This window comes from Oncorhynchus gorbuscha, linkage group LG07 (genome assembly GCF_021184085.1).
Source record: "Oncorhynchus gorbuscha isolate QuinsamMale2020 ecotype Even-year linkage group LG07, OgorEven_v1.0, whole genome shotgun sequence".
NCBI classification, from domain to species: Eukaryota; Metazoa; Chordata; class Actinopteri; order Salmoniformes; family Salmonidae; genus Oncorhynchus; species Oncorhynchus gorbuscha.
The window spans coordinates 67,084,243-67,110,766 of NC_060179.1; the positions used below are offsets into that span (position 1 = coordinate 67,084,243).

Sequence of the window (26,524 nt, forward strand, 5' to 3'; positions counted from 1 at the left end):
CAGTATCGAAGGCAGCCGATAGATCTAGAAGGATGAGAGCAGAGGAGAGAGAGTTAGCTTTAGCAGTGCGGAGCGCCTCCGTGATACAGAGGAGAGCAGTCTCAGTTGAATGACTAGTCTTGAAACCTGACTGATTTGGATCAAGAAGGTCATTCAGAGAGAGATAGCGGGAGAGCTGGCCAAGGACGGCACGTTCAAGAGTTTTGGAGAGAAAAGAAAGAAGGGATACTGGTCTGTAATTGTTGACATCGGAGGGATCGAGTGTAGGTTTTTTCAGAAGGGGTGCAACTCTCGCTCTCTTGAAGACGGAAGGGACGTAGCCAGCGGTCAGGGATGAGTTGATTTGCGAGGTGAGGTAAGGGAGAAGGTCTCCGGAAATGGTCTGGAGAAGAGAGGAGGGGATAGGGTCAAGCGGGCAGGTTGTTGGGCGGCCGGCCGTCACAAGACGCGAGATTTCATCTGGAGAGAGAGGGGAGAAAGAGGTCAGAGCACAGGGTAGGGCAGTGTGAGCAGAACCAGCGGTGTTGTTTGACTTAGCAAACGAGGATTGGATGTCGTCGACCTTCTTTTCAAAATGGTTGACGAAGTCATCTGCAGAGAGGGAGGAGGGGGGGGGAAGGAGGATTCAGGAGGGAGGAGAAGGTGGCAAAGAGCTTCCTAGGGTTAGAGGCAGATGCTTGGAATTTAGCGTGGTAGAAAGTGGCTTTAGCAGCAGAGACAGAGGAGGAAAATGTAGAGAGGAGGGAGTGAAAGGATGCCAGGTCCGCAGGGAGGCGAGTTTTCCTCCATTTCCGCTCGGCTGCCCGGAGCCCTGTTCTGTGAGCTCGCAATGAGTCATCGAGCCACGGAGCGGGAGGGAGGACCGAGCCGGCCTGGAGGATAGGGGACATAGAGAGTCAAAGGATGCAGAGAGGGAGGAGAGGAGGGTTGAGGAGGCAGAATCAGGAGATAGGTTGGAGAAGGTTTGAGCGGAGGGAAGAGATGATAGGATGGAAGAGGAGAGAGTAGGGGGGGAGAGAGAGCGAAGGTTGGGACGGCGCGATACCATCCGAGTAGGGGCAGTGTGGGAGGTGTTGGATGAGAGCGAGAGGGAAAAGGATACAAGGTAGTGGTCGGAGACTTGGAGGGGAGTTGCAATGAGGTTAGTGGAAGAACAGCATCTAGTAAAGATGAGGTCGAGCGTATTGCCTGCCTTGTGAGTAGGGGGGAAGGTGAGAGGGTGAGGTCAAAAGAGGAGAGGAGTGGAAAGAAGGAGGCAGAGAGGAAAGAGTCAAAGGTAGACGTGGGGAGGTTAAAGTCGCCCAGAACTGTGAGAGGTGAGCCGTCCTCAGGAAAGGAGCTTATCAAGGCATCAAGCTCATTGATGAACTCTCCGAGGGAACCTGGAGGGCGATAAATGATAAGGATGTTAAGCTTGAAAGGGCTGGTAACTGTGACAGCATGGAATTCAAAGGAGGCGATAGACAGATGGGTAAGGGGAGAAAGAGAGAATGACCACCTGGGAGAGATGAGGATCCCGGTGCCACCACCCCGCTGACCAGAAGCTCTCGGGGTGTGCGAGAACACGTGGGCGGACGAAGAGAGAGCAGTAGGAGTAGCAGTGTTGTCTGTGGTGATCCATGTTTCCGTCAGTGCCAAGAAGTCGAGGGACTGGAGGGAGGCATAGGCTGAGATGAACTCTGCCTTGTTGACCGCAGATTGGCAGTTCCAGAGGCTACCGGAGACCTGGAACTCCACGTGGGTCGTGCGCGCTGGGACCACCAGAGTAGGGTGGCCGGGGCCACGCAGTGTGGAGCGTTTGTATGGTCTGTGCAGAGAGGAGAGAACAGGGATAAACAGACACATAGTTGACAGGCTACAGAAGAAGCTACGCTAATGCAAAGGAGATTGGAATGACAAGTGGACTACACGTCTCGAATGTTCAGAAAGTTAAGCTACGTAGCAAGAATCTTATTGACTAAAATGATTAAAATGATACAGTACTGCTGAAGTAGGCTAGCTGGCAGTGGGTGCGCTACAGCAGTGCAATGCTGACTTACAGGCTCTAACCAATAGTGCAAAAGAGGTATTGGGCTTTGTGCCCTTGTGCACAGAGCGAGGTCCATACAGAAATGGTTTGTTGAAATCGGTGTGGAAGAACTTGACTGGCCTGCACAGAGCCCTGACCTCAACCTCACCAAACACATTTGGGATGAATTGGAACGCAGACTGTGAGCCAGGCCTAATCGCCCAACATCTGTGCCCAACCTCACTAGTGCTCTTGTGGCTGAATGGAGGCACGTCCCAACATCTATTTGAAAGCCCAGAAGAGTGGAGGCTGTTCAAATCAAAGTTTATTTGTCATGTGCGCTGAATACAACAGTGAAATGCTCACTTACAGGCTCTAACCAATAGTGCAAAAGAGGTATTAGGTGAACAATAGGTAGGTAAAGAAATAAAACAAAAGTAAAAAAAGAAAGGCTATATACAGTAGTGATACTATAAAAGTAGCGAGGCTACATACAGACACCGGTTAGTCAGGCTGATTGAGGTAGTATGTACATGTAGATATGATCAAAGTGACTATGCATATATGATGAACAGAGAGTAGCAGTAGCGTAAAAGAGGGGTTGGCGGGTGGTGGGTGGGACACAATGCAGATACCCCGGTTAGCCTATGTGCAGGAGCACTGGTTGGTCAGCCCGATTGAGGTAGTATGTACATGAATGTATCGTTAAAGTGACTATGCATATATGATAAACAGAGAGTAGCAGCAGTGTAAAAAGAGGGGTTGGGGGGTGGCACAATGCAAATAGTCTGGGTAGCCATTGATTACCCGTTTAGTAGTCTTATGGCTTGGGGGTTAAAACTGTTGAGAACCTTTTTTGTCCTAGACCTGGCACTCCTGTGAACAGTCTAGGGTGTCTGGTGTCTTTGACAATTTTTAGGGCCTTCCTCTGACATCGCCTGCTGTAGAGGTCCTGGATGGCAGGCAGCTTAGCCCCAGTGATGCACTGCCCTCTGTAGTGCCTTGCGGTCAGAGGCCGAGCAGTTGCCGTACCAGGCAGTGATGCAACCAGTCAGGATGCTCTCGATGTTGCAGCTGTAGAACCTTTTGAGGATCTCTTTTTAGTTTCCTGAGGGGGAATAGGCTTTGTCTTGCCCTCCTCACGACTGTCTTGGTGTGTTTGAACCATTCTAGTTTGTTGTTGATGTGGACACCAAGGAACTTGCAGCTCTCAACCTGCTCCACTACAGCCCCGTCGATGAGAATGGGGGCGTGTTCTGTCCTCCTTTTTCTGTAGTCCACAATCTCCTTAGTCTTGGTTACGTTGAGGGATAGGTTGTTATTCTGGCACTACCCGGCCAGGTCTCTGACTTCCTCCCTATAGGTTGTCTCATTGTTGTCGGTATTCAGGCCTACCACTGTTGTGTCGTCTGCAAACTTAATGATGGTGGTGGAGTCGTGCCTGGCCATGCAGTAGTGGGTGAACAGAGAGTACAGGAGGGGACTGAGCACGCACCCCTGTGGAGCTCCAGTGTTGATGATCAGCGTGGCAGATGTGTTGCTACCTACCCTCAGCACCTAGGGGCTGCCCATCAGGAAGTCCAGGATCCAGTTTCAGAGGGAGGTGTTTAGTCCCAGGATCCGTAGCTTAGTGATGAGCTTTGAGGGTACTATGGCGTTGAACGCTGAGCTGTAGTCAATGAATAGCATTCTTACGCAAGTGTTCCTTTTGTCCAGGTGGGAAAGGGTAGTGTGGATGTGTTTGGGCGGTATGCAAATTGGAATGGTTCTTGGGTTTCTGGAATAATGGTGTTGTGAGCCATTACCAACCTTTCAAAGCACTTCATGGCTACAGACGTGAATGAGGGGCTGTAGTCATTTAGGCAGGTTGCTTTTGTGTTCTTGGGCACAGGGACTATGGTGGTCTGCTTGAAACATGTTGGTATTACAGACTTAATCAGGGACATGTTGAAAATATCAGTGAAGACACGTGCCAGTTGGTCAGCACATGCCCGGAGCACACGTCCTGGTAATCGGTCTGGCCCGGCAGCCTTGTGTATGTTGATCTGTTTAAAGGTCTTACTCACGTCGGCTATGGAGAGCGTGATCACACGGTCGCCTGGAACAGCTGATGCTCTCATGCATGGCTCAGTGTTGCTTGCCTCGATGTGAGCATAGAAGTGATTTAGCTCATCTGGTAGGCTCGTGTCACTGGGCAGCTCGTGGCTGTGCTTCCCTTTGTAGTCTGTAATTGTTTGCAAACCCTGCCATATAAGACGAGCGTCGGAGCCGGTGTAGTACGATTCAATCTTAGCTCTGTATTGACGCTTTGCCTGTTTGATGATTCGTCGCAGGGCATAGAAGGATTTATTCTAAGCTTCCAGGTTAGAGTCTCGCACCTTGAAAGCGGCAGCTCTACCCTTTAGCTCAGTGCAAATGTTGCCTGTAATCCATGGCTACTGGTTGGGGTATGTACATACAGTCACTGTGGGGTCGACGTCCTCAAAGCACTTATTGATAAAGCCAGTGACTGATGTGGTGTACTCCTCAATGCCATTGGAAGAATCCCGGGACATGTTCCAGTCTGTGATCGCAAAACAGTCCCGTAGTTTAGCATCTGCTTCATCAGACCACTTTTTTATACACTGGTGCTTCCTGCTTTAATTTTTGCTTGTAAGCAGGAATCAGGAGGATAGAGTTGTGGTTGGATTTACCAAATGGAGGGAGAGCTTTGTACGCGACTCTGTGTGTAGAGTACAGGTGATCTATAATTTTTTTCCCCTCTGGTTGCACTTTTAACATGTTGATGGAAATTTGGTAGAACTGATTTAAGTTTCCCTGCATTAAATTATCTGGCTACTAGGTGCGCCACCTCTGGGTGAGTGGTTTCCTGTTGGCTTATTTCCTTATACAGCTGACTGAGTGCGGTCTTAGTGCCAGCATCTGTTTGTGGTGGTAAATAAACAGCCACGAAAAGTATAGCTGAAAGCGGCAAAGGGGGGACCAACTCCATATTAATGGTGCAGTGAACTGTGGTGGAATTTATCCTCCCCTTTTCTATAAATCAGGTTTGAATGGGCTGTTTTTACTCCTAAACGGTGTGAAGGATGTACCTCACCCATTAATGCGGCCATTAAACTTAACAACATCATGTTGTGTGTTAGGTGAAGATGACAAGGGACAAGGGCTGGAAGCATCTTTATTTAATTGTTCGTTTTTTTGGCTGCCATTCCAGGTTGACATTAGATTGATGTCTGCACTTTGGCTGACGGGTGACCGCTTGACATAAACCATCAGTCCAAAGCACTGTGATTCATTTGATGTCTTTTAAAATGTCACTCTTGAGGCATATTTTTCATGTGTCGCAGACTCCACTGACCCTGTATGATATGATAAAAGCAATGATGAAGCCTTAGTGGAGCCCCTACACGCTTGCAATGTTAAAAGCATTAGTTAAAAACAAGCATCTGGTACGCTCTGTGTGTTTTCTTCCCACTAATCCTTTGACAAAACCTGACAAAGGTTTTAATTCAGAAAGTATTGGTCAAGCTCATCAAAGGCTATAAAGAGACTAGGCTGGAAAATGCACAAGTGAAACTTCTTGGTCCATTGATCATTTCAGCCAGAGAGGCAAGACCATTTAACTTCAAATGCCAGGCCTTTGGTTTTGAACTGCCACTCAGTGATCTGTAGCCTTCAGTAGCAGCCCATGCATCCTGCACATCTGAAATAACCATGAGGGCAGTGGCAGAATCGCTTTCATTAGACCTGCAGAAAATGACAGGCTCAGAGATCTGCCCAGTGGATGTTTCAGTCAAATTGGACCATCTGTCACACTCGACGTGTAGTTTACTTAACTCAACATAGTCTTTTTAACTTTAATCTTTAATCTATCTTCACACCTGACATGTCCCATGTATTGACCTGCCAATAATTCTTACTGTCCATCAGTACTACCTTCCCTTTCCCTGTAAACCAACATAACCCATGCAGATCTGCTGTCTCTGCCCATTAGTGAGCAGCCACTCTGCTCTAATGGCTCCAATGGGAGGAGGTAAGGAGACTGGCAGGAAGAGGACTTTGTACCCACTCTAAGAAAAAGAGTTGTCCGTTTATATGGCAGCCATACAAATTTCAACAAAAGAAATGACCCCACTGTTATCACAAGTGTAAAGTTACGGTTAGTGGGGGACTGGGGATTGAGCTCTCTCCTAAGTCCTGTGAGGAAAAGGAAGGAGATTTCCCTGTCAAGCTGCTGTAATCAAGCACAAAAGCAGCATTACTGGGCAGAGCTTTGAACAGGTGGGCACTGCAGTCCCAGCGTGTGTGTGTGTGTGTGTGTGTGTGTGTGTGTGTGTGTGTGTGTGTGTGTGTGTGTGTGTGTGTGTGTGTGTGTGTGTGTGTGTGTGTGTGTGTCTGTGTCTGTGTCTGTGTCTCTGTGTGTCTGTGTGTCTGTGTCTCTGTGTGTCTGTGTGTCTGTGTGTCTGTGTGTGTGAGAGGGTGGAGTGGACCACAGACCTTGAGAATGGAAAGGGGTTAATACAAAGCTTAAACAGTAATTCCCTCAGGTGTAGGTTTACTGTAAGGCAGGGACTTATCTCAATTGGTACCTCTATGAAAATGCTAGGTTACATTATTTGTGACGTACCATTTACATTCGTCAAGGTGGTGCCTTAGAAATAATCTATAGGTATTACAAGCCTTCTCAAGCTCGGTCATTCAACCATTTCTCTGAAGTGTAAATGTTGACTTCAACTTGGGTATTATTAGCGTGATCTGTTCTCCCATTCACACGCATAATGGGATTCTGATGTGTTGAGGACAAGGTAGGAGCAGGAAATTAGACTCCTCAAAAATACAAATGAAATCCCAGTAGATTTGGTATTTATGAAGAGGTTATGGGGTACTTGGCACCCTGATGTGCCGCTGATGGTGGCAGCTCTTTCTGGTTCCTTAGGCCTCCCAGCTCCTGATTTGGTTGTTAAATTAAGTGAAGTTGACCTCTCAGGTAGCTCATTTGTAACAGCCCCCAGCTCCAACTGTGTTCAAAGGCCTCAAGGGTCCAACTGAAAATGCCTTTAGTGCTAAATTAGAAACAGCAGGGGACTTGAAGGAATATCTCTGTTTATTCCAAAGCAGCGGTTGTCGGAACATGGGGTTGGGGTGGTAACCATAGTTACAAGACTAATCAGTGAGCTTTGTGTGGACCCTGAGGTGCAGTGTATGCTTTGGCGATTTCCCCTGAAGCACACACTACATCTCTGAGATTATAGCTTTACATGACAAATATGAAACACCAATGATGAGGCTACTCTCTCCATCTCTAACATCTGTTTATATTTTGCACATAGGCATACATAGTTTCCAGTTATTTATTTATAGTGTTATTTATTATTACGAAATGATTCATTGAATCAGACTCCTATTTGTATAAAGGGTTTACTGCCGCTTGCCCTTCAGCAGTAATATGTCATGTTGGTGACTGACTGACTGTCAATTCAGGCAACAACACATGATCAGTAGGGTAAAACTAACCTGTCTCACGACGGTCTAATGTCATGGGTAGACTATATACATATCTTAGACTGATGCCATAGTCATGATCATCATTTTGACCAGTGTTATTTTTCTGTAACATCCAGGGAAGAGTCCTCCGTTTTGAACAGGCACTTGCAGGTTGACATAGTTCAATCCATTCTTGGTTTCTGGGATATGTCATTACCGCTATTATTGTAGTGGGGTGACAGGTCATTTTTTGCTGTGGTTTTAAACAGCAATTCACTGAGGAATTGCGCTTCAGTAATCTCACTGACATGGAAGGACATGAAAGAATCGGAGGAGACGGAATGAAAATTAAAAGTGATAGCCATGTTACTTTTTAAACAACTTTCTCATCACTATACTGTTCAGCTGTTATCCTTTTTAAAAATATTAACATAAATGAATTAATAACAGTTATCATTATGGGAATTATTAAAATAGTTCAACAGGATTATCATACTGTAGTTTGATATTTTACCATAAACCTACTCCTTCAAAAGACTATAACTCCTATTCATAAAGGTGTTTCTTTTCTGTCTCTCACATAGTAACACACTGTCAGCCGCTTGCCCTTCAGCAGTAATATGTCATGTTGGTGACTGACTGACTGTCAATTCAGGAAACAATAATACTTTGACAGAGACTGTTTCCCCAATGCCCCTCCTCCAGTCCGTGACTCAAATAAAACACACTTAATCATCAGCAAAACATAATGGGTAGGTTTTAGCTCAGTTTTGTCTCTTGGTTTGTTTATGGTGTTGATGGCCAATATGACACGTCAATCCCTTTTCTGTCTCAAAAGCCATGAAAGTGTCAACTGCTAATGCTTCCCAGAAATTATATTTAGTGCAGAACTTAATTTTGAACATTTTGTATTAGAGGTCGACTGATTAATCGGAATGGCCGATTAATTAGGGCTGATTTCAAGTTTTCATAACAATCGGAAATCGGTATTTTTGGGCACCAATTTTGCCGATTAAAAAATAAATAAAAAACTTTATTTAGCTGGCAAGTCAGTTAAGAACACATTGTTATTTTCAACGACTGCCTTGGAACGGTGGGTTAACTGCCTTGTTCAGGGGCAGAACGACAGATTTTCACCTTGTCATCTCAGGGGACCCCATCTTGCAACCTTACAGTTAACTAGTCCAACGCTCTAACCACCTGCCTCTCATTGCACTCCACGAGGAGCCTGCCTGTTATGCGAATGCAGTAGAAGCCAAGGTAAGTTGCTAGCTAGCAATAAACTTATCTTATAAAAAACAATCAATCAATCATAATCACTAGTTATAACTACACATGGTTGATGATATTACTCGTTTATCTAGCGTGTCCTGCGTTGCATATAATCGATGCAATGCTAGGGTCTGATTTAACAATCGTTGGACGACTATACCTAACCATAAACACCAATGCCTTTCTTAAAAGCAATACACAGAAGTATATATTTTTAAACCTGCGTATGTAGCTAAAAGAAATCCAGGTTAGCAAGCAATATTAACCAGGTGAAATTGTCATTTCTTTTGCGTTCATTGCACGCAGAGTCAGGGTATATGCAACAGTTTGGGCAGCCTGGCTCATTGCGAACTAATTTGCCAGAATTGTATGTAAATTATGACATAACATTGAAGTTTGTGCAATGTAACAAGAATATTTAGACTTAGGGATGCCACCTGTTAGATAAAATACAGAACGTTTTGTTTTCTAAATGATAGTTTCCGGATTCGACCATATTAATGACCAAAGGCTCGCATTTCTGTGTGTTATTATGTTATAGTTAAGTCTATGATTTGATAGAGCAGTCTGACTGAGCGATGGTAGGCAGCAGGCTCGTAAGCTTTCATTCAAACAGCACTTTCGTGCGTTTTGCCAGCAGCTCTTCACAAGCACAGCACTGTTTATGACTTCAAGCCTATCAGCCTAATGGCTGGTGTAACCGATGAGAAATGACTAGCTAGTTAGCTGGGTGTGCGCTAAAAGCGTTTCAAACGTCACTCGCTCTGAGACTTGGAGTAGTTATTCCCCTTGCTCTGCAAGGGTCGTGGCTTTTGTGGAGCGATGGGTAACGCTGCTTCGAGTGTGGCCTCTTACCTTGGAATATTGAAGTCTCATGTTAAAAGGAACCACCAACTTTCATATGTTCTCATGTTCTGAGCAAGGAACTCAAACGTTAGCTTTTTTACATGGCACATATTGCACTTTTACTTCTCCAACACTTTGTTTTTGCATTATTTAAACCATATTGAACATGTTTCATTGTTTATTTGAGGCTAAATTGATTTTTATTGATGTATTATATTAAGTTAAAATAAGTGTTAATTCAGTATGGTTGTAATTGTCATTATTACAAATAAAATAAAATCTGCCGATTTTTAATCTGTATCGGCTTTTTTTGTGGGTACTCCAATAATTGGTATCGGCGTTGAAAAATCATAATCGGTCGACCTCTATTTTGAATTTTCTTTAGCTACTGCACTGGATCACTTTCTTTCATCTTCTTATTACAAGGTTCTGATCACATTACATCATTATTGGTACTAATTTAACTGGAAAGTATAACTCCTTTTAACATTGATTTGTAATTCATGTATTTGTATCTTTCCATTAAAAATGTAACATTACCTTGGAATTTTGTTGGGCTCTATGATAACATCTTGGCTTAAGAGACTAAAGCCTTGTTTATCTTCTCACAATAGAAAAATCAATTGTGTTAAATTCATAATCTGAGTAACAATAAAGCTTGTTTTGTCCACAGCGTATTTGTTGCACTCACTTTTCTGCCACATGTAGGTTCATTTGAGGGTCAGAGTCCTAATTCGACATCAGCCCGTGTGACTGTGCATATAGCCCAGACCTCTAAAAACTATGTTCATACACTCAGCTGAGATTCAACTCGAGATGTTTTCAGTTGCTTTGCTGTGAAAATTGATTAAACATGTGCCAGTACTAAGCCCAACATTTAAAAAACCCACCCTATACTTGGCCGTGTTGGCTCAAATCTAATTTCATGAGCATAGTCGACAGTCCATAAACTAGCTAGACATTAAATGCAATTATGTCTGGTTGCAACAAGCAATACAATCCCACAGTCTCGTGTTTTATGGCGTAATCAGTGTGTGCCAGGTCCTGTGGGATGTAAAGTCTCTGTTGCATTCCAGAGATGAGGCCACATCATGTTGGAGATCAAGGCATGGAGGCTTTTGTGATGACATACAGGAATCACTGTGATTCCAGAGTTCAAGGTGAACAGTGGGCCATCACATGAGAACGGATCCTTCTATTACTCAAGATTATAGGCTTTAGAACCCTACAAAGTAAAATCTCTCAAGAAAGAACTGTGACTGATTTCATGACCTGTCCCCTGGTGATATACTGTAACTGTATGGCAGCTTCATATTGACACTCTTTCTGTACTGTATGGGTTTGACCATGAGTGGTGGATTGTTTGAGTGTGTGTCATCTCGACAAAGTCTCTGAAGAATACGGATGGTGTTTGTGTTCCAGGTTGGCTCTTAAACTGTAAATGGAACAGACTGGATGCCAGGTGTTAATCTCAGAGAAAGATTGACTGCAAGAAGATTTAGTGGCTTATTCATTTGGCTCTGTCTGCCCTGAGCTAAGACTAAATTGAGGGGAGACTCTTTGTATTGTGTTTTGTTTTATGTCTGAATGTGGTCTTGATGTGGTGACACTACACTCCTCCTGAATCCTGCTGGCCCCAGAGGCTCCTCTGTTGTTTTCTGGTTTTGGTGTTTAAAGGGGATGGTATTGATTTTTCTCAAGGGGAAAATTCACCCTCCTCCACTGGTACATTAGTGATAGTCTGCTAATGGACAACTCCATTTTTAACTCATGAACAGCGAGTCTGTGGCGATGCACCGAGCACAGATCTAAACTGACAGGGAAGCGGCCTCCTACCACAGACTGTTATCACCCAGGTTAATACGAACTCCGAGAAGGTCATTACACCAGCCAACACACCAATCTGCTCCGAACAGAGCCTTAAGAAACCGAATGGAGTATAGCAGCTTCAGATTGTTTCATTACAAAAGATCCAGATTCACAAAAGGGTCAACAAAATGTCTACTATTATCATGGGTGTTGCATTTCTAAACTTCATCAAGTGAGTCTTCACAATATGGAAATTAGTGTCTCTTTTGCTACTCTAGCTCTTCATTAGGATTCACATTTTTGCTATTCTATTTGCATCCATAAAGGGTAAGAATCTCTCACTTGACAGGCCAGAGCATTCTGTTTTAATTAGTACTATATCTTCGCGTCACAGCCGCCTCCATTGTCATCCCAGCTGACATTCCCAGGTCAGGCCGGACTCTGGCGGCTCAACACAGGGCTTAAGTGGCTTTCAGGATGAGGGAGTTTGGAAGTGAGAACATTGAGGTGGCATGTCACCATGCGGAGGAGACGAAGGATGGCTTGGCCTGATCTACTGACTGTGGCCATTACAGTAAAGCAGTTGTTCTGGACCAATTTAGAGGCTCTGTCTCTGGGCAGGACTAAGGCAGCCATGCCTGAGCTCTTCAGTGGCTCAGTGTTAAGTGTCTGGGCCAGGTGGTATTCATTAAGCCCTCTACTTTCTGAGCACCAGGGCCCTGGGCAGAAAACTGATGGTTGTTTCTTCTCTCTCGCTCATCCAATCCAGCACTTGAAAACATTTCTAGAAGATTCGACCCTACCGTTACGCTTGTTTACACTGAGCTCCACTGGGGTCGGAACAAAATCATGATTACATTAAGACACTGTGAATCCGGCAAAAGATATGGGTTGGAAAACGTACCTCAATGCAGGAATGGGATATGCCATTGTATTCCAAATTGTACCATTATCCACATTGATACATCAAAAAGCTTGAAATACTGCAATTTTTGTCATCCTCATGCTTGCTAGCAGTAGCCACTGCAGCCATTTTGGAATGTCAGTGTCAGCCAATCAGCTCCTTGGTGGTTCAACACAACAGTGCCGTTCCATAATGGCTGCTGTGGCTACTGCTAACTAGAATGAGGTCGAAAGGGCAGTTTTCCGGGAAAACAAGCAGTATTTAAATCAAATCAAACTATTTGTCACATGCACCGAATACAACAAGTGTAGACCTTACCGTGAAATGCTTATTTACAAGCCCTTAACCAACAGTGCAGTTTAAAGTGAGAGTTAAGAAAATATTTACCAAATAATCTAAAGTAAAAAATGTATACAGGGGGTACCGGTAACGAGTCAGTGTGTGGGGGTATAGGTTAGTTGATGTAGATAGGGGTGAAGTGAATATTCATAGATAATAAACAGCGAGTAACAGCAGTGTACAAAACAAATGGAGGGGTCAATGTAATAGTCTGGTGGCCATTTGACTAATTGTTCAGCAGTCTCATTGCTTGGGGGTTAAAGCTGTTAAGGAGCCTTTTGGTCCTAGACTTGGCGCTCCGGTACCGCTTACTGTGACTTGGGTGACTGGAGTCTCTGACAATTTTATGGGCTTTCCTCTGACACTGCCTATTATATAGGTCCTGGATTGCAGGAGACTTGGCCCCAGTGATGTACTGGGCCCTTCGGTAGAGCCTTGCGGTCGGAGGCCGAGCAGTAGCCATACCGGGCGGTGATGCAACCGGTGCAGCTGTATAACTTTTTGAGGATCTGGGGACCCATGCCAAATCTTTTCAGTCTCCTGGGGGGGAAAGGTGTTGTTGTGACCTCTTCACGGCTGTCTTGGTGTGTTTGGACCATGATAGTTCATTGGTGATGTGGACACCAAGGAACTTGAAACTCTCGACTTGCTCCACTACAGCCCCGTTGATGTTAATGGGGGCCTGTTCGACTCGCCTTTTCCTGTAGTCCACGATCAGCTACTTTTTGTCTTGCTCACATTGAGGGAGAGGTTGTGGTCCTGGCACCACACTGCCAATTCTCTGACCTCCTCCCTATAGGCTGTCTCATCGTTGTTGGTGATCAGGCCTACCGCTATTTTATTGTCAGAAAACTTAATGATGGTGTTGGAGTCGTGTTTGGCCACACAGTCGTGGGTGAACTGGGAGTACAGGAGGGGACTAAGTACACACCCCTGAGGGGCCCCAGTATTGAGGATCAGCGTGGCAGATGTGTTGTTGCCTACCCTTACCACCTGGTGGCGGCACGTCAGGAAGTCCACGATCCAGTTGCAGAGGGAGGTGTTTAGTCCCAGGGTCCTTAGCTTAGTGATGAGCTTCGTAGGCACTATGGTGTTGAACGTTAAGCTGTAGTAAATGAACAGCATTCTCACATAGGTGTCCCTTTTGTCCATGTGGGAAAGGGCAGTGTGGAGTGTGATTGAGCCTGACCTGTTGAAAGGTATTGGTCACATCGGCTACCGAGAGCGTTATCACACAGTCATCCAGAACAGCTGGTGCTCTCGTGCATGCTTCTGTGTTGCTTGCCTCAAAGCGAGCATAAAGGGCATTAAGCTCGTCTGGTAGGATTGCGACACTTGGCAGCTCGTGTCTGGGTTTCCCTTTGTTGTCCATAATAGTTTTCAAGCCCTGCCTCATCCAATGAGTGTCAGAGCCGGTGTAGTAGGATTCAGTCTTAATCCTTAATTGACCCTTTGCTTGTTTGATGGTTCGTCTGAGAGCATAGCAGGATTTCTTATAAGCGTCCAGATTAGTGTCCCGCTCCTTGAAGGCGGCAGCTCAAACCTTTAGCTCGATGCAGATGTTGCCTGTAATCCATGGTTGCTGGTTGGGATATGTACGTATGGACATTGTGGGGATGACGTTGTCGATGCACTTAGCCATCGGCTTCATCAATCCTCGTCAATGCCATTGGATGAATCCCAGAACATATTTGAATCTGTGCTAGCAAAACAGTCCTGTAGCGTAGCATCCACGTCATCTGACTACCTCCGTATTGAGCGAGTTACTGGTACTTCCTGCTTTAGTTTTTGCTTGTCAGCAGGAATCAGGATAGAATTATGGTCAGATTTGCCAAATGGAGGGCAGGGGAGAGCTTTATATGCATCTCTCTGTGTGGAGTAAAGGTGGTCTAGAGTTTTTTGCACGTGACATGCTGGTAAGCATTTGGTAAAACGGATTTAAGTTTACCTGCGTTAAAGTCCCCGGCCACTTGGAGCACTGCTTCTGGATTAGCATTTTCTTGTTTGTTTATGGCCGTATAGAGGTGTTTGAGTGTGGTCTTAGTGCCAGCATCAGTCTGTGGTGGTAAATAGACGGCTATGAATAATATAGATGCGTACTCTCTTACTCTTTTGGTAGATAGTGTGGTCTACAACTTACTGTAAGGTACTCTACCTCAGGCGACCAATACCTCAAGACTTTTAAAATATTAGACATTGTGCAGTTACAAAAGTATCTATATCCGCAGAGAAACAAGTCCTAAATCGACATAACCTGAAAGACCGCTCAGTAAGGAAGAAGCCACTGCTCCAAAACCTCCATAAAAAGCCAGACTACGGTTTGCAAGTGCACATGGGGACAAAGATTGCACTTTTGGGAGAAATGTCCTCTGGTCTGATGAAACAAAAATAGAACTGTTTGGCCCTGATGACCATCATTATGTTTGGAGGAAAAAGGATGAGTCTTGCAAGCCTAAGAACACCATCCGAACCGTGAAGCACGGGGTTGGCAGCATCATGTTGTGGGGGTGCTTTTCTGCAGGAGGGACTTGTGCACTTCACAAAATAGATGGCATCATGAGGTAGGAAAATTATGTGGATATATTGAAGCAACATCTCAAGACATCAGTCAGGAAGTTAAAGCTTGGTCACAAATGGGTCTTCCAAATGGACAATGACCCCAAGCATAGTTCCAAAGTTGTGGCAAAATGGCTTATGGACAACAAAGTCAAGGTATTGGAGTGGCCATCACAAATCCCTGACCTCAATCCTATAGAAAATTTGTGGGCAGAACTGAAAAAGCGTGTGCCAGCAAGGATGCTGACAAACCTGACTCAGTAACACCAGCTCTGTCAGTAGTAATGGGCCAAAATTCACCCAACTTATTGTGGGAAGCTTGTGGAAGGCTACCTGACACGTTTGACCCACGTTAAACAATTTAAAGGCAATGCTACCAAATACTAATTGAATGTATGTTAACTTCTGACCCACTGGGAATGTGATACAATAAATAAAAGATGAAATAAATCATTCTCTCTACTATTATTCTGACATTTCACTTTCTTAAAAAAGTGGTGATCCTAACTGACCTAAGAACGGGATTTTTTACTAGGATTAATGTCAGGAATTGTGAAAAACTGAGTTTAAATGTATTTGGCTAAGGTGTATATAAACTTCTGACTGTAAAACGTCAGCCATCCTCGCCGGCCTTATCTTGATATATCGGTGTGGATAAAGGTAAAACTTTGAGCATTTTTCCCTATCTATATCTTGCGCCAGCCCCACGGTGTCTTAATGTGACCATGATTGCATTCCGTTCCCAGTGCAGCTCAGTGTTAACAAGCGTAATGGTAGGGTCTGAATCTTCTGGCAATTGAAAAGACAGGCAAAATATAACAATTTTAACGAGGCCCACCATTGTGACGTGGGCCCAAGATGACTTTAAAATGCTATGATTATGAATATTTGTTGGGTGAATTGTTTCACCACCTGAAAAACAAAACCTTGTGTGCTGTCAACATTTTACAATGATAAGAAAGTACATGTTCCTGGAGACCAGTACCAGATGGAACTGAGTATATCATTGAGTGAAAGTGATGCTATAAAGTCATTTTATAATCAAATCTGGAAACAGCCCAGTGTCTTTATGATTCAATGTTTTGTAAGATTCTTTGGTTGAAGGTAAGATGACTGCTGCTTTTGTCACTAGGGTTTTTAAGCAAGCATAGTGTCTTACAGAAGGATGATAGGAATGTTTGGCAGAACCATTGCCATTGGTGGTTAATCTATTATTGATATCCTAGCTGTAATAACATTAGTGATATCATTCCTCATGTTCCTCCAACAAAGCCATCAAATTATATACCACTATACCATTGGACTGCCAAGTTTCCAGATAACAATCTTTGAGGCTCGTCAGTATGAATGAGCCAAAAGAGACAAATTTGTGATGTACCCAATTGGTGGCCATAAGAATGTGTGATGTTAGATCCTAGTCAGCCCAAGGCGTCCTGCTGCAAGTGCTTTGGCTAATAATCTTCAAACTGTTGGGGATGATTCAAAGACTTGCTGAGCAATCAGTGAGGGAGATATGCAAGAAACAACCCAATTTTGCTCAATTGACTGAGTGACGTCTGATTTCGGAGGACGTTTGATTCATTTTTCGTTAGCTTGTCCAGCGTGCACTTCAGATTACTCCACCATCTGTTTGAAATCAGCCCCAGAACTTGTCAAACTTGTCAAAAAAAGAGAACATTAGAGAAGTGAATGTCAACATTTTAGCCATGATTATTTGCACCGAGTAATTTTGCCGTCTGAGGCAGCGTTTTGGCAGAAGACAGCCTTTCGTATATGTATTTTTCTAATTGATTTGTTGATTAAGCTTAGCTTGTGCTGACCATTTCACTTGCCCATGCCAGATGAGTCATTACTGAGGGTTAAATAAAGCTAGATGTTTTTTTACACTGTGTTTTATGGAGTTTTTTTCTGGTTAGCTAAGGTACAGGTAGGTATAGTGTTTTGGGCATAGCAGAAAGGTCCACGTCTAAGGCCACATTCACTAGGACACATTCATGAACATTAAGATATAAATATATTGTGTACAACAGAACATGCGTCTTGGACATTGTCTGTTCTATTCATCGCATTTCTATCTGCAACTTTCAGTATGTTAAAGGAATCCTCCTGAACCCTATTTCAGGTGACGTTTTCTTGTTTGGTTTTCCATCCATGATGAGCTGTGGTGGTTAGGTCTAGCTGTGGTGGTTTGTCACATTCATGGCATCGGTGTCTGTCTGGCTGACTGTTTGGCTCATGAGAAGTACACAGAGAACTGTTTAGCTAAATTAGAAAATATCAACTTTGTCTGAGGTCTGCTATTGCTCTGGTGCTGTTTGATCACTGTATGGCTGTTTTAAGTTTGAATAAGCCTAAATGGTTGACTTCTCTCCATCACCACCTTGTTGTTTGTCAGACTCTTGAAATAACTTTGCAAATCCCTCCATTGCTGTCAGTGGGTGACGTAGACCTTTTCAGTTGTCCATTGGTAAAAGCCTGCGCTGTGTGAGATAAGCTATAAGAACATTTCAAGATTCCTAGTCTGTTCATAGATTTGCAGACTCTTCATCTTGTGTTTTTATGCCAAAATGTGAAAAGTATAAATCACGTAATAATACATGCTTGACATCATAGTGTTGCCTGGCTGACATTTCAGCATGTGCAGCACCATAAGCCAGTGTGTACAAGAATACCCTCAAGATGCATACTTTGTCATTAATCAAACTGAAGTTGGCAACCGAAGATGGTGTTCGCGGTCTCTTTCAATTTATCGCCAAATAACGGGACTTCTGTGTACTGCACATGCTGTTGTGCAGTTCTGCAGCCCTGTCTAGCCAGGCAAATATAATCCATCTGAGCACAGTTGGTGTGAGGCCAGCCTTGCTCTGCCTCCTCTCTGTGGGATTTTCAGGCTGATGTTATTAGGAGGAATGTTTCTCCTCCTCCCAGCTCTAAGAGATGTGCTCACTGTTCATTGCAGGGCTTTCAGCCATGTATCTAGAACAGCTGAGACACCATCAAAACCCACTTAAACCTTCAGGTTCCACAGCTCCTAACCTCTTAACAGAGCTGGCTTCATCTGCAGAAGTGGACATTCAGTCTTCAGTCTCTCCCCTCCCCCTAAGAGTAGCTTGGCTATGATTGGCATGCACTATGTTAACTCACTGTATAATTCAGTGCTTGTATGTACACTACCGGTCAACAGTTTTAGAACACCTACTCATTCAAGTGTTTATTTTTATTTTTACTATTTTCTACATTATAGAATAATAGTGAAGACATCAAACCTATGAAATAACACATGGAATCATGTAGTAACCAAAAATGTGTTAAACAAATAAAGATATACTTTATATTTGAGATTCTTCAAATAGCCACTCTTTGCCTTGATGACAGCTTTGCACACTATTGGCATTCTCTCAACCAGCTTCACCTGGAATTCTTTACCAACAGTCTTGAAGGAGTTCCCACATATGCTGAGCACTCTGAGCACATTTTACTTCACTCTGCTGTTTGACTCATCCCAAACCATCGTAATTGGGTTTAGGTCGGGGGATTGTGGAGGCTAGGTCATCTGATGCAGGTCATCTGATGCAGCACTCTCTTTCTTGGTCAAATAGCCCTTACACAGCCTGGAGGTGTATTGGGTCATTGTCCTGTTGAAAAACAAATTATAGTCCCACTAAGCCCAAACCAGATGGGATGGCGTATCGCTGCAGAATGCTGTGGTAGCCATGCTGGTTAAGTGTGCCTTGGGTCCTAAATATATCACAGACAGTGTCATCAGCAAAGCACCCCCCCACTCCAAAACAACACCTCCTCCATGCTTTACAGTGGGAAATATACATGTGGAGATCATCCATTCACCCACACTGCGTCTTACAAAGACGAGGCGTTTGGAACCAAAAATCTCCAATTTGGACTCCAGACCAAAGGACAAATTTCCACCGGTCTAATGTCCATTGCTTGTGTTTCTTGGCCCAATCAAGTCTCTTCTTATTGGTGTCCATTAGTAGTGGTTTCTTTGCAGCAATTCGACCACGAAGGCCTCATTCACACAGTCTCCTCTGAACAGTTGATGTTGAGATGTGTCTGTTACTTGAACTCTGAAGTATTTATTTGGCTGCAATTTCTGAGGCTGGTAACTAATAAACTTGTCCTCTGCAGCAGAGGTAACTCTGGGTCTTTCGTTCCTGTGGCGGTCGTCATGAGAGCCAGTTTCATCATAGTACTTGATGGTTTTGGCTACTGCGCCGGAATCAATTTTCCGTATTGACTGGCCTTCATGTCTTAAAGTAATGATGGACTGTCATTTCCTTTTGCTTATTTGAGCTGTTCTTGCCATAATATGGACTTGATCTTTTACCAAATAGGGCTATCTTCTTTATACCACCCCAACCCTTTCACAACACAACTGCAGTAAGAAGTTAAGAAATTCCACAAATGAACCTTTAAGGCACACCTGTTAATTGAAATGCATAAAGGGACCAAATCCTCAATACACTTTACGACACTTCAGAACTGACTGATAATGAAAGCAAACACAGTACAGTATCTTAGTACAGTATGACAAGGATAGTTCAGTTAAGACAAGTGCTAGGTCTTCCTACCGGTTCTATCAGCAGGGATTGTAAATATTTAAATGGACTTTAGTGTTACTCTGGCAGACTCTTGCTTCTACAGTAGTTGAAGCTTGTCATGACCCCACATATTCCTACATAACCCTAACAGCTGTGTCTTATACGTTTCCTGATTTCTGAAGAGCACTCCAAAGATACTCTTCTACTCACTTCCATACCCTCTTCTACTCTCAAGTTCTACAGTACCCTGTCCCAACTGAAGCTGCAGCATCCTCAGAGAAGAGCGGACATTTTTGGTTGAACTTTGCTCCTCGGCTCCAGCCTGCCTTCCACAAACTAGCCTGAAAGAGCCTCCAGTCTGGCTGCTGCCTGCTAATGCCCCCTGGCAGTGCATGTATGGCTCAGTGAGGGGGAACAGTTGCTGTGCGGTTATACCATGCCAACTGAGATGGATGTTCCTCTGAGCTCTCTGCATTCACACCTGCTTTCTCCCACAATTGGCTCCCAGACCTGAAATGGCCCTGAATCACAAAGATTACATAATGGGAGTCAGGCAGGCCAAAAACTAGAATATAATTTACTGTAGTAGTCTACTACTGTACCAGATCAGATAAATGATGTACCGGATAGATTGCTGTTCATAACAGGGCGTACATACTACAGTGTCATATGTAAAAGCAGAGCACAGCAGGGAAGTTTTAGTGGCCTACACACGATTCCCCATAATGTGAAAGTGGAATTATGTTTTTCAATTTAAAAAAAAACAAATTACTTAAATATAAAAGATTAAATGTCTTGAGTCAATAAGTATTCAACCCCTTTGTTATTGCAAGCCTAAATAAGTTAATTAAAAAGTTATTAATTATACTACGAAGATACGGGCATCCTTCCTAACCAGAGCATTTGAGCGGTTGGAAATCCCGCACCGCTAGAAACCGCTCTGTGGTCACAGGAAAAAAAACTGCTGCTCCAAATTCGCTCCATTCATTAACATCCATCTAGTTTTGTGACTTCCTGGACCTACCAATAGTTTAAGTATTGAAACCCAACCATATGGCTTTGAATGAAAAGTATTTGAATAAACATGAAAAGGTAATGTAAGAACAGTCTTATTTTCAAATAGGCTACATGTTATATTAAACAGCATATAAACACTAAATAGGTCAGGAGCCAGACAGGGAGCCTAAGGAACATAAATTAATTAGCTATATCATTTCAATTACTTCAAAGCTATAGCCTACAAAGAAATGCATTTGAGAGTGCGACATGACAGGCTGGTAGGAACATAAAGCGCAGCATTTAAACAGCATTTTGTTGTATTAAATTATTGTCTATAAATGGCACATATAGGCTGTAACTTACTTAGAATTAAATACAAATTAAACACAAAATGACTTATTAATGCCTTTTGAATTCATTTTTAGTAACACAAATTTTGGCCAGTCTGTGGCTTCAGGCGCATGCGATTGTGCCTGGATAGCTGGCCAGCAGTGGAAAATATCCTCTCCACATTTGCAGAGCCACTGGGGATGCTAAACACTCTTTTGGCCACTCTTGCCAGGCTGGGCAAAGATGCAGAGTGGTTTTAATTTTTTTCTATAGATAAGGTTTTTAGTCAAAATAAGCCAATCAAAATGTAAACCACCTTGAATGTGGAAATATGCCAGGCCTATTAGGCCAAAATCAATTATGGCCTGTTGTTTATTTTTGTTCTATTATTTATACAAAACATTTAAAATATCCGATTTTTGGTTTATAAATACTTTGCCACAATGATGCACTTACCTACCTTTCTTTTAGCATGTGCACGTAGTAAGTACACCATCATGCTTTTGGGATAAGTGACTTTTCAGATTCCACAATGATTCTTTAATTGTGGACACTACCCTTTATTTAACTAGACAAGTCTGTTAAGAACAATTTCTTATTTACAATGACGGCCAAACCCAGACGACGCTGGGCCAATTGTGCACTGCCCTATGGGACTCCCAATCACGGCCAGATGTGACCAGGTCTCTCTTGCAAAAGAGATATTATCTCAATGAGTAAAACCTGTATAAATAAAGGTTAAATAAAAAATGTGATGCAGCCTGGATTCAAACCAGGGACTGCAGTGATGCCTCTTGAACTGAGATGCAGTGCCTTAGACCTCTGCGCCACTCAGGAGCCCAAACATGACTGCACTCCCTCTCTTGCTCTGGGTCTTCATCTTTGTAAGTCACCTTGATTTAACACCCGTGTCTTTCGTCAGTTTCTTAATGAAAATATTTAGTGAACTCCACGACGGTAGCTAAAGCAAGGGGCTATAGCAGCACACAAGTAGCCTACAAATGCATGCTGAGGTGGGCGTGCCCTGAGGTTGTGAAGTGAGTGCTACTGGAGCAAAATTAGAGCGGGCAAGAAGGACAACGTTTCAGCCTTTGGGAATTGGGCACGCTCCACTCAGCTGACATACTCTGTTCCTAACTCAGTTGTCGGAGAGTAAGGAAACCGCTCAGAGATTTCCCCATGAGGCAAATGGTGACTTTTTAAAACTAAGTTTAATGGCTGTGATAGAAAACTGAGGATCGATGAACAACATTGTTGTTACTCCACAGTATTAACCTAATTGACAGAGTGAAAAGAAGGAAGCCTGTACATAATTCAAATATTCCCAAACATGCATCCTGATTGCAACAAGGCATTAAAGTAATTCACCTTTTGTCCTGAATTCAAGGTGTTATGTTTGGGGCAAATCCAATACAACACTTTACTGAGTACCACTCTCCATATTTCCAAGCATTGAGGGGGCTGCATCATGTTAGGGGTGTGCTTGTAATCGTTAAGGACTTTTCATGATAAACAAGAAATGGAATAGAGCTAAGCACAGGCAAAATCCTAGAGGAAAACCTGGTTCAGTCTGTTTTCCATTTACATTTACATTTACATTTAAGTCATTTAGCAGACGCTCTTATCCAGAGCGACTTACAAATTGGTGCATTCACCTTATGACATCCAGTGGGACAGTCACTTAACAATAGTGCATCTAAAACTTAGGGGGGGGTGGGGTGAGAGGGATTACTTAACCTATCCTAGGTATTCCTTAAAGAGGTGGGGTTTCAGGTGTCTCCGGAAGGTGGTGATTGACTCCGCTGTCCTGGCGTCGTGAGGGAGTTTGTTCCACCATTGGGGGGGCCAGGGCAGCGAACAGTTTTGACTGGGCTGAGCGGGAGCTGTACTTCCTCAGTGGTAGGGAGGCGAGCAGGCCAGAGGTGGATGAACGCAGTGCCCTTGTTTGGGTGTAGGGCCTGATCAGAGCCTGGAGGTACTGAGGTGCCGTTCCCCTCACAGCTCCGTAGGCAAGCACCATGGTCTTGTAGCGGATGCGAGCTTCAACTGGAAGCCAGTGGAGAGAACGGAGGAGCGGGGTGACGTGAGAGAACTTGGGAAGGTTGAACACCAGACGGGCTGCGGCGTTCTGGATGAGTTGAAGGGGTTTAATGGCACAGGCAGGGAGCCCAGCCAACAGCGAGTTGCAGTAATCCAGACGGGAGATGACAAGTGCCTGGATTAGGACCTGCGCCGCTTCCTGTGTGAGGCAGGGTCGTACTCTGCGGATGTTGTAGAGCATGAACCTACAGGAACGGGCCACCGCCTTGATGTTAGTTGAGAACGACAGGGTGTTGTCCAGGATCACGCCAAGGTTCTTGGCGCTCTGGGAGGAGGACACAATGGAGTTGTCAACCGTGATGGCGAGATCATGGAACGGGCAGTCCTTCCCCGGGAGGAAGAGCAGCTCCGTCTTGCCGAGGTTCAGCTTGAGGTGGTGATCCGTCATCCACACTGATATGTCTGCCAGACATGCAGAGATGCGATTCGCCACCTGGTCATCAGAAGGGGGAAAGGAGAAGATTAATTGTGTGTCGTCTGCATAGCAATGATAAGAGAGACCATGTGAGGTTATGACAGAGCCAAGTGACTTGGTGTATAGCGAGAATAGGAGAGGGCCAAGAACAGAGCCCTGGGGGACACCAGTGGTGAGAGCGCGTGGTGAGGAGACAGATTCTCGCCACGCCACCTGGTAGGAGCGACCTGTCAGGTAGGACGCAATCCAAGCGTGGGCCGCGCCGGAGATGCCCAACTCGGAGAGGGTGGAGAGGAGGATCTGATGGTTCACAGTATCGAAGGCAGCCGATAGATCTAGAAGGATGAGAGCAGAGGAGAGAGAGTTAGCTTTAGCAGTGCGGAGCGCCTCCGTGATACAGAGGAGAGCAGTCTCAGTTGAATGACTAGTCTTGAAACCTGACTGATTTGGATCAAGAAGGTCATTCAGAGAGAGATAGCGGGAGAGCTGGCCAAGGACGGCACGTTCAAGAGTTTTGGAGAGAAAAGAAAGAAGGGATACTGGTCTGTAATTGTTGACATCGGAGGGATCGAGTGTAGGTTGTTTCAGAAGGGGTGCAACTCTCGCTCTCTTTCCAATTCCCCTTTCAATAACCTAAAACACAAGGCCAAATCTACACAGGAGTTGCTTACCAAGAAGATATGTTCCTGAGTTGCAGAGTTACAGTTTTATATCAAATCTGCTTGAAAATGGTTATATAGCAATGATCAACAACCAATTTGTAGAGATTGAAGAATTGTTTCAATAATAATGGGCAAATATTGAACAATCCAGATGTGCAAAGCTCTTAGACTTACCAAGAAAGACTCTGGATATGAAAAATGTTGGTACATATGTGTCTTATATCGGCTGAAAGCTTCAATTCTTGTTAATCTAACTGCACTGCCTGATTTACAGTGGCTATTACAGCAAAAGCATGCCATGAGATTGTTTGAGGACGGCGCCACACATCAAAATATTTTTCCACCGGCACAGGTTTCATACATTCACAAATAACGATTAAATATTCACTTACTTTTTGAAAATCTTCCTCTGATTTGACATCCAAAGGGTCCCAGCTATAACATGTAGTGTTGTTCTGTTCGATAAAATCCTTCTTTTATTTCCCAAAAGGTCTGTTTAGTTGGCACCATCTATTTGAGTAATCCACTCGTTCAACGTGCAGAGAAAGGAATCTGAAAACCCTAAACTTTGTTTCAACAAGTCAAAATACGTTTCTATTTACTCCTCAGTTACCCTAAAATGTAATCAAACTATAATATTTCTTATGGAAAGAAGTATGTTCAATAGGAAACCGATTTTAGCAGGTGCGTCCTGTCTTAATGGCACACACAAACATGAATTTCCAAGACTGTGTCCCTGTACTAAAACGTATTATTTCTTATTAGTTTTTGAAGTTACAAACCTTAACTGTGCATTTATTGACACATGGGGAGCACACCCTGTGGAAGCCATAGGAATTGCATCCAGGGAGCTAATTTTCAATATGGCCTTTTACTTGCCTTTCTAAGAGGATGGTCTCTCAACAACAAGAAAACATTTCCGGTTGGTTTTTCTTTGGATTTTCTCCTACATTATTTTAACATTTCCACAAACCTCAGTGTTTTCTTTCCAATGGTACCAATTATATGTATAAGCCTGGCTTCAGGGCCTGAGCAACTGGCAGTTTACTTTGGGCACATCATTTAGGTGGAAATTGAGAAAAAAAGGCGCCTAGGCCTAAGAGGTCAGAACGCATAATCATGCTCAAAAAGAAATACATTACATTTTTCTTAATTGCTGGTGATTCACAGGCCATTAAGTACTCATTCATGTTCATCTGTCTAAATATATAGAATTTTGTGAAGATATGAGAATTACTTTGATAAGTTAATATGATCAAATGCTGAGCATCTAAATGCTTTTCTTTGCCACAGCCACCTGTACATTTTGGGCTGACTGAGGGGACCAGTCGACCAGACCAGATGCTGATCGCGGTTTGTAAAGCGAGGGCTTCTGGACAGGACTTCAGTAGCTTGCTTTCTGTCCATACCATCCCGCCTGTTTGTTTATTTACTGCTAATCTTGGCAAGAGTCCTTCTTGAGTTATTACCAAGCCAGCCCACGTTGTGTTACAGGCTTGCAGCACTGCAGTGTGTCACCGTTTGGCTTGGCCCATGCTCTCATTGTCAGCCCGGCCATACTTCCCAACAGTTTGTTATGGAGGCAGGCGAGAATTATCAAATTGTGCTATATGCTGAGGCCAAAGGCTCCCGCAGTGTGGGGAATCTTTACTGGCTTTGTGCAGGCACACAACTCCTGTGTGTTCTAACACGGATGGAAATCCTTTTAGGCTGTTTAGTCACTGACTGTCCTTCTGCTTTTGTTTCTGCTGTGAGATCAGAACGGCAGCCACTCCCCAATTGACATTTCCTCTCCATCACATTCCGTTCTGTGAATCCTCACATAACTTATTGTTGTGGATCCAATGACGCACCTGGCGATGATTGGAATGTTCAAGAGCACCTGCATCAGGTTTTGTAGTCTAGACAGTTTCTTTCAGTTTATCCTGATGGTAGTAGACAAGGAGACAACAACGTATTTTGTCCATTAGATTGTATCAAACATGCTGTTTTTTTGTTGTATATGGGTGTAATTTATACTCTGTGGTTAACCCAAAATACCACGCAGACTGTCTGACTCTTGAGAAGGTCTAATGCATGATTCAACATACAAGTTGTGAAGTTATTTGAATCGCTGTGAGCCCTAAGCGGAATAAAACATGTCCTCTGTCCTTCCCCTGTCTATTGGGTTTGTGTAAGTAGCCTACGTTCCAAGTTCTTGAATGTAAATTGAATGATGGTGAACGGTCTGTCATAGGATCA

At 43.9% G+C, this 26,524-nt stretch overlaps 1 protein-coding gene across 2 annotated transcripts in view; it reads left to right on the forward strand.

Moving 5' to 3' along the window:
• Window positions 1–26,524, forward strand: part of galnt2 (UDP-N-acetyl-alpha-D-galactosamine:polypeptide N-acetylgalactosaminyltransferase 2) — a 105,076-nt gene that overhangs the window by 43,884 nt on the left and 34,668 nt on the right. The window lies entirely within an intron of this gene.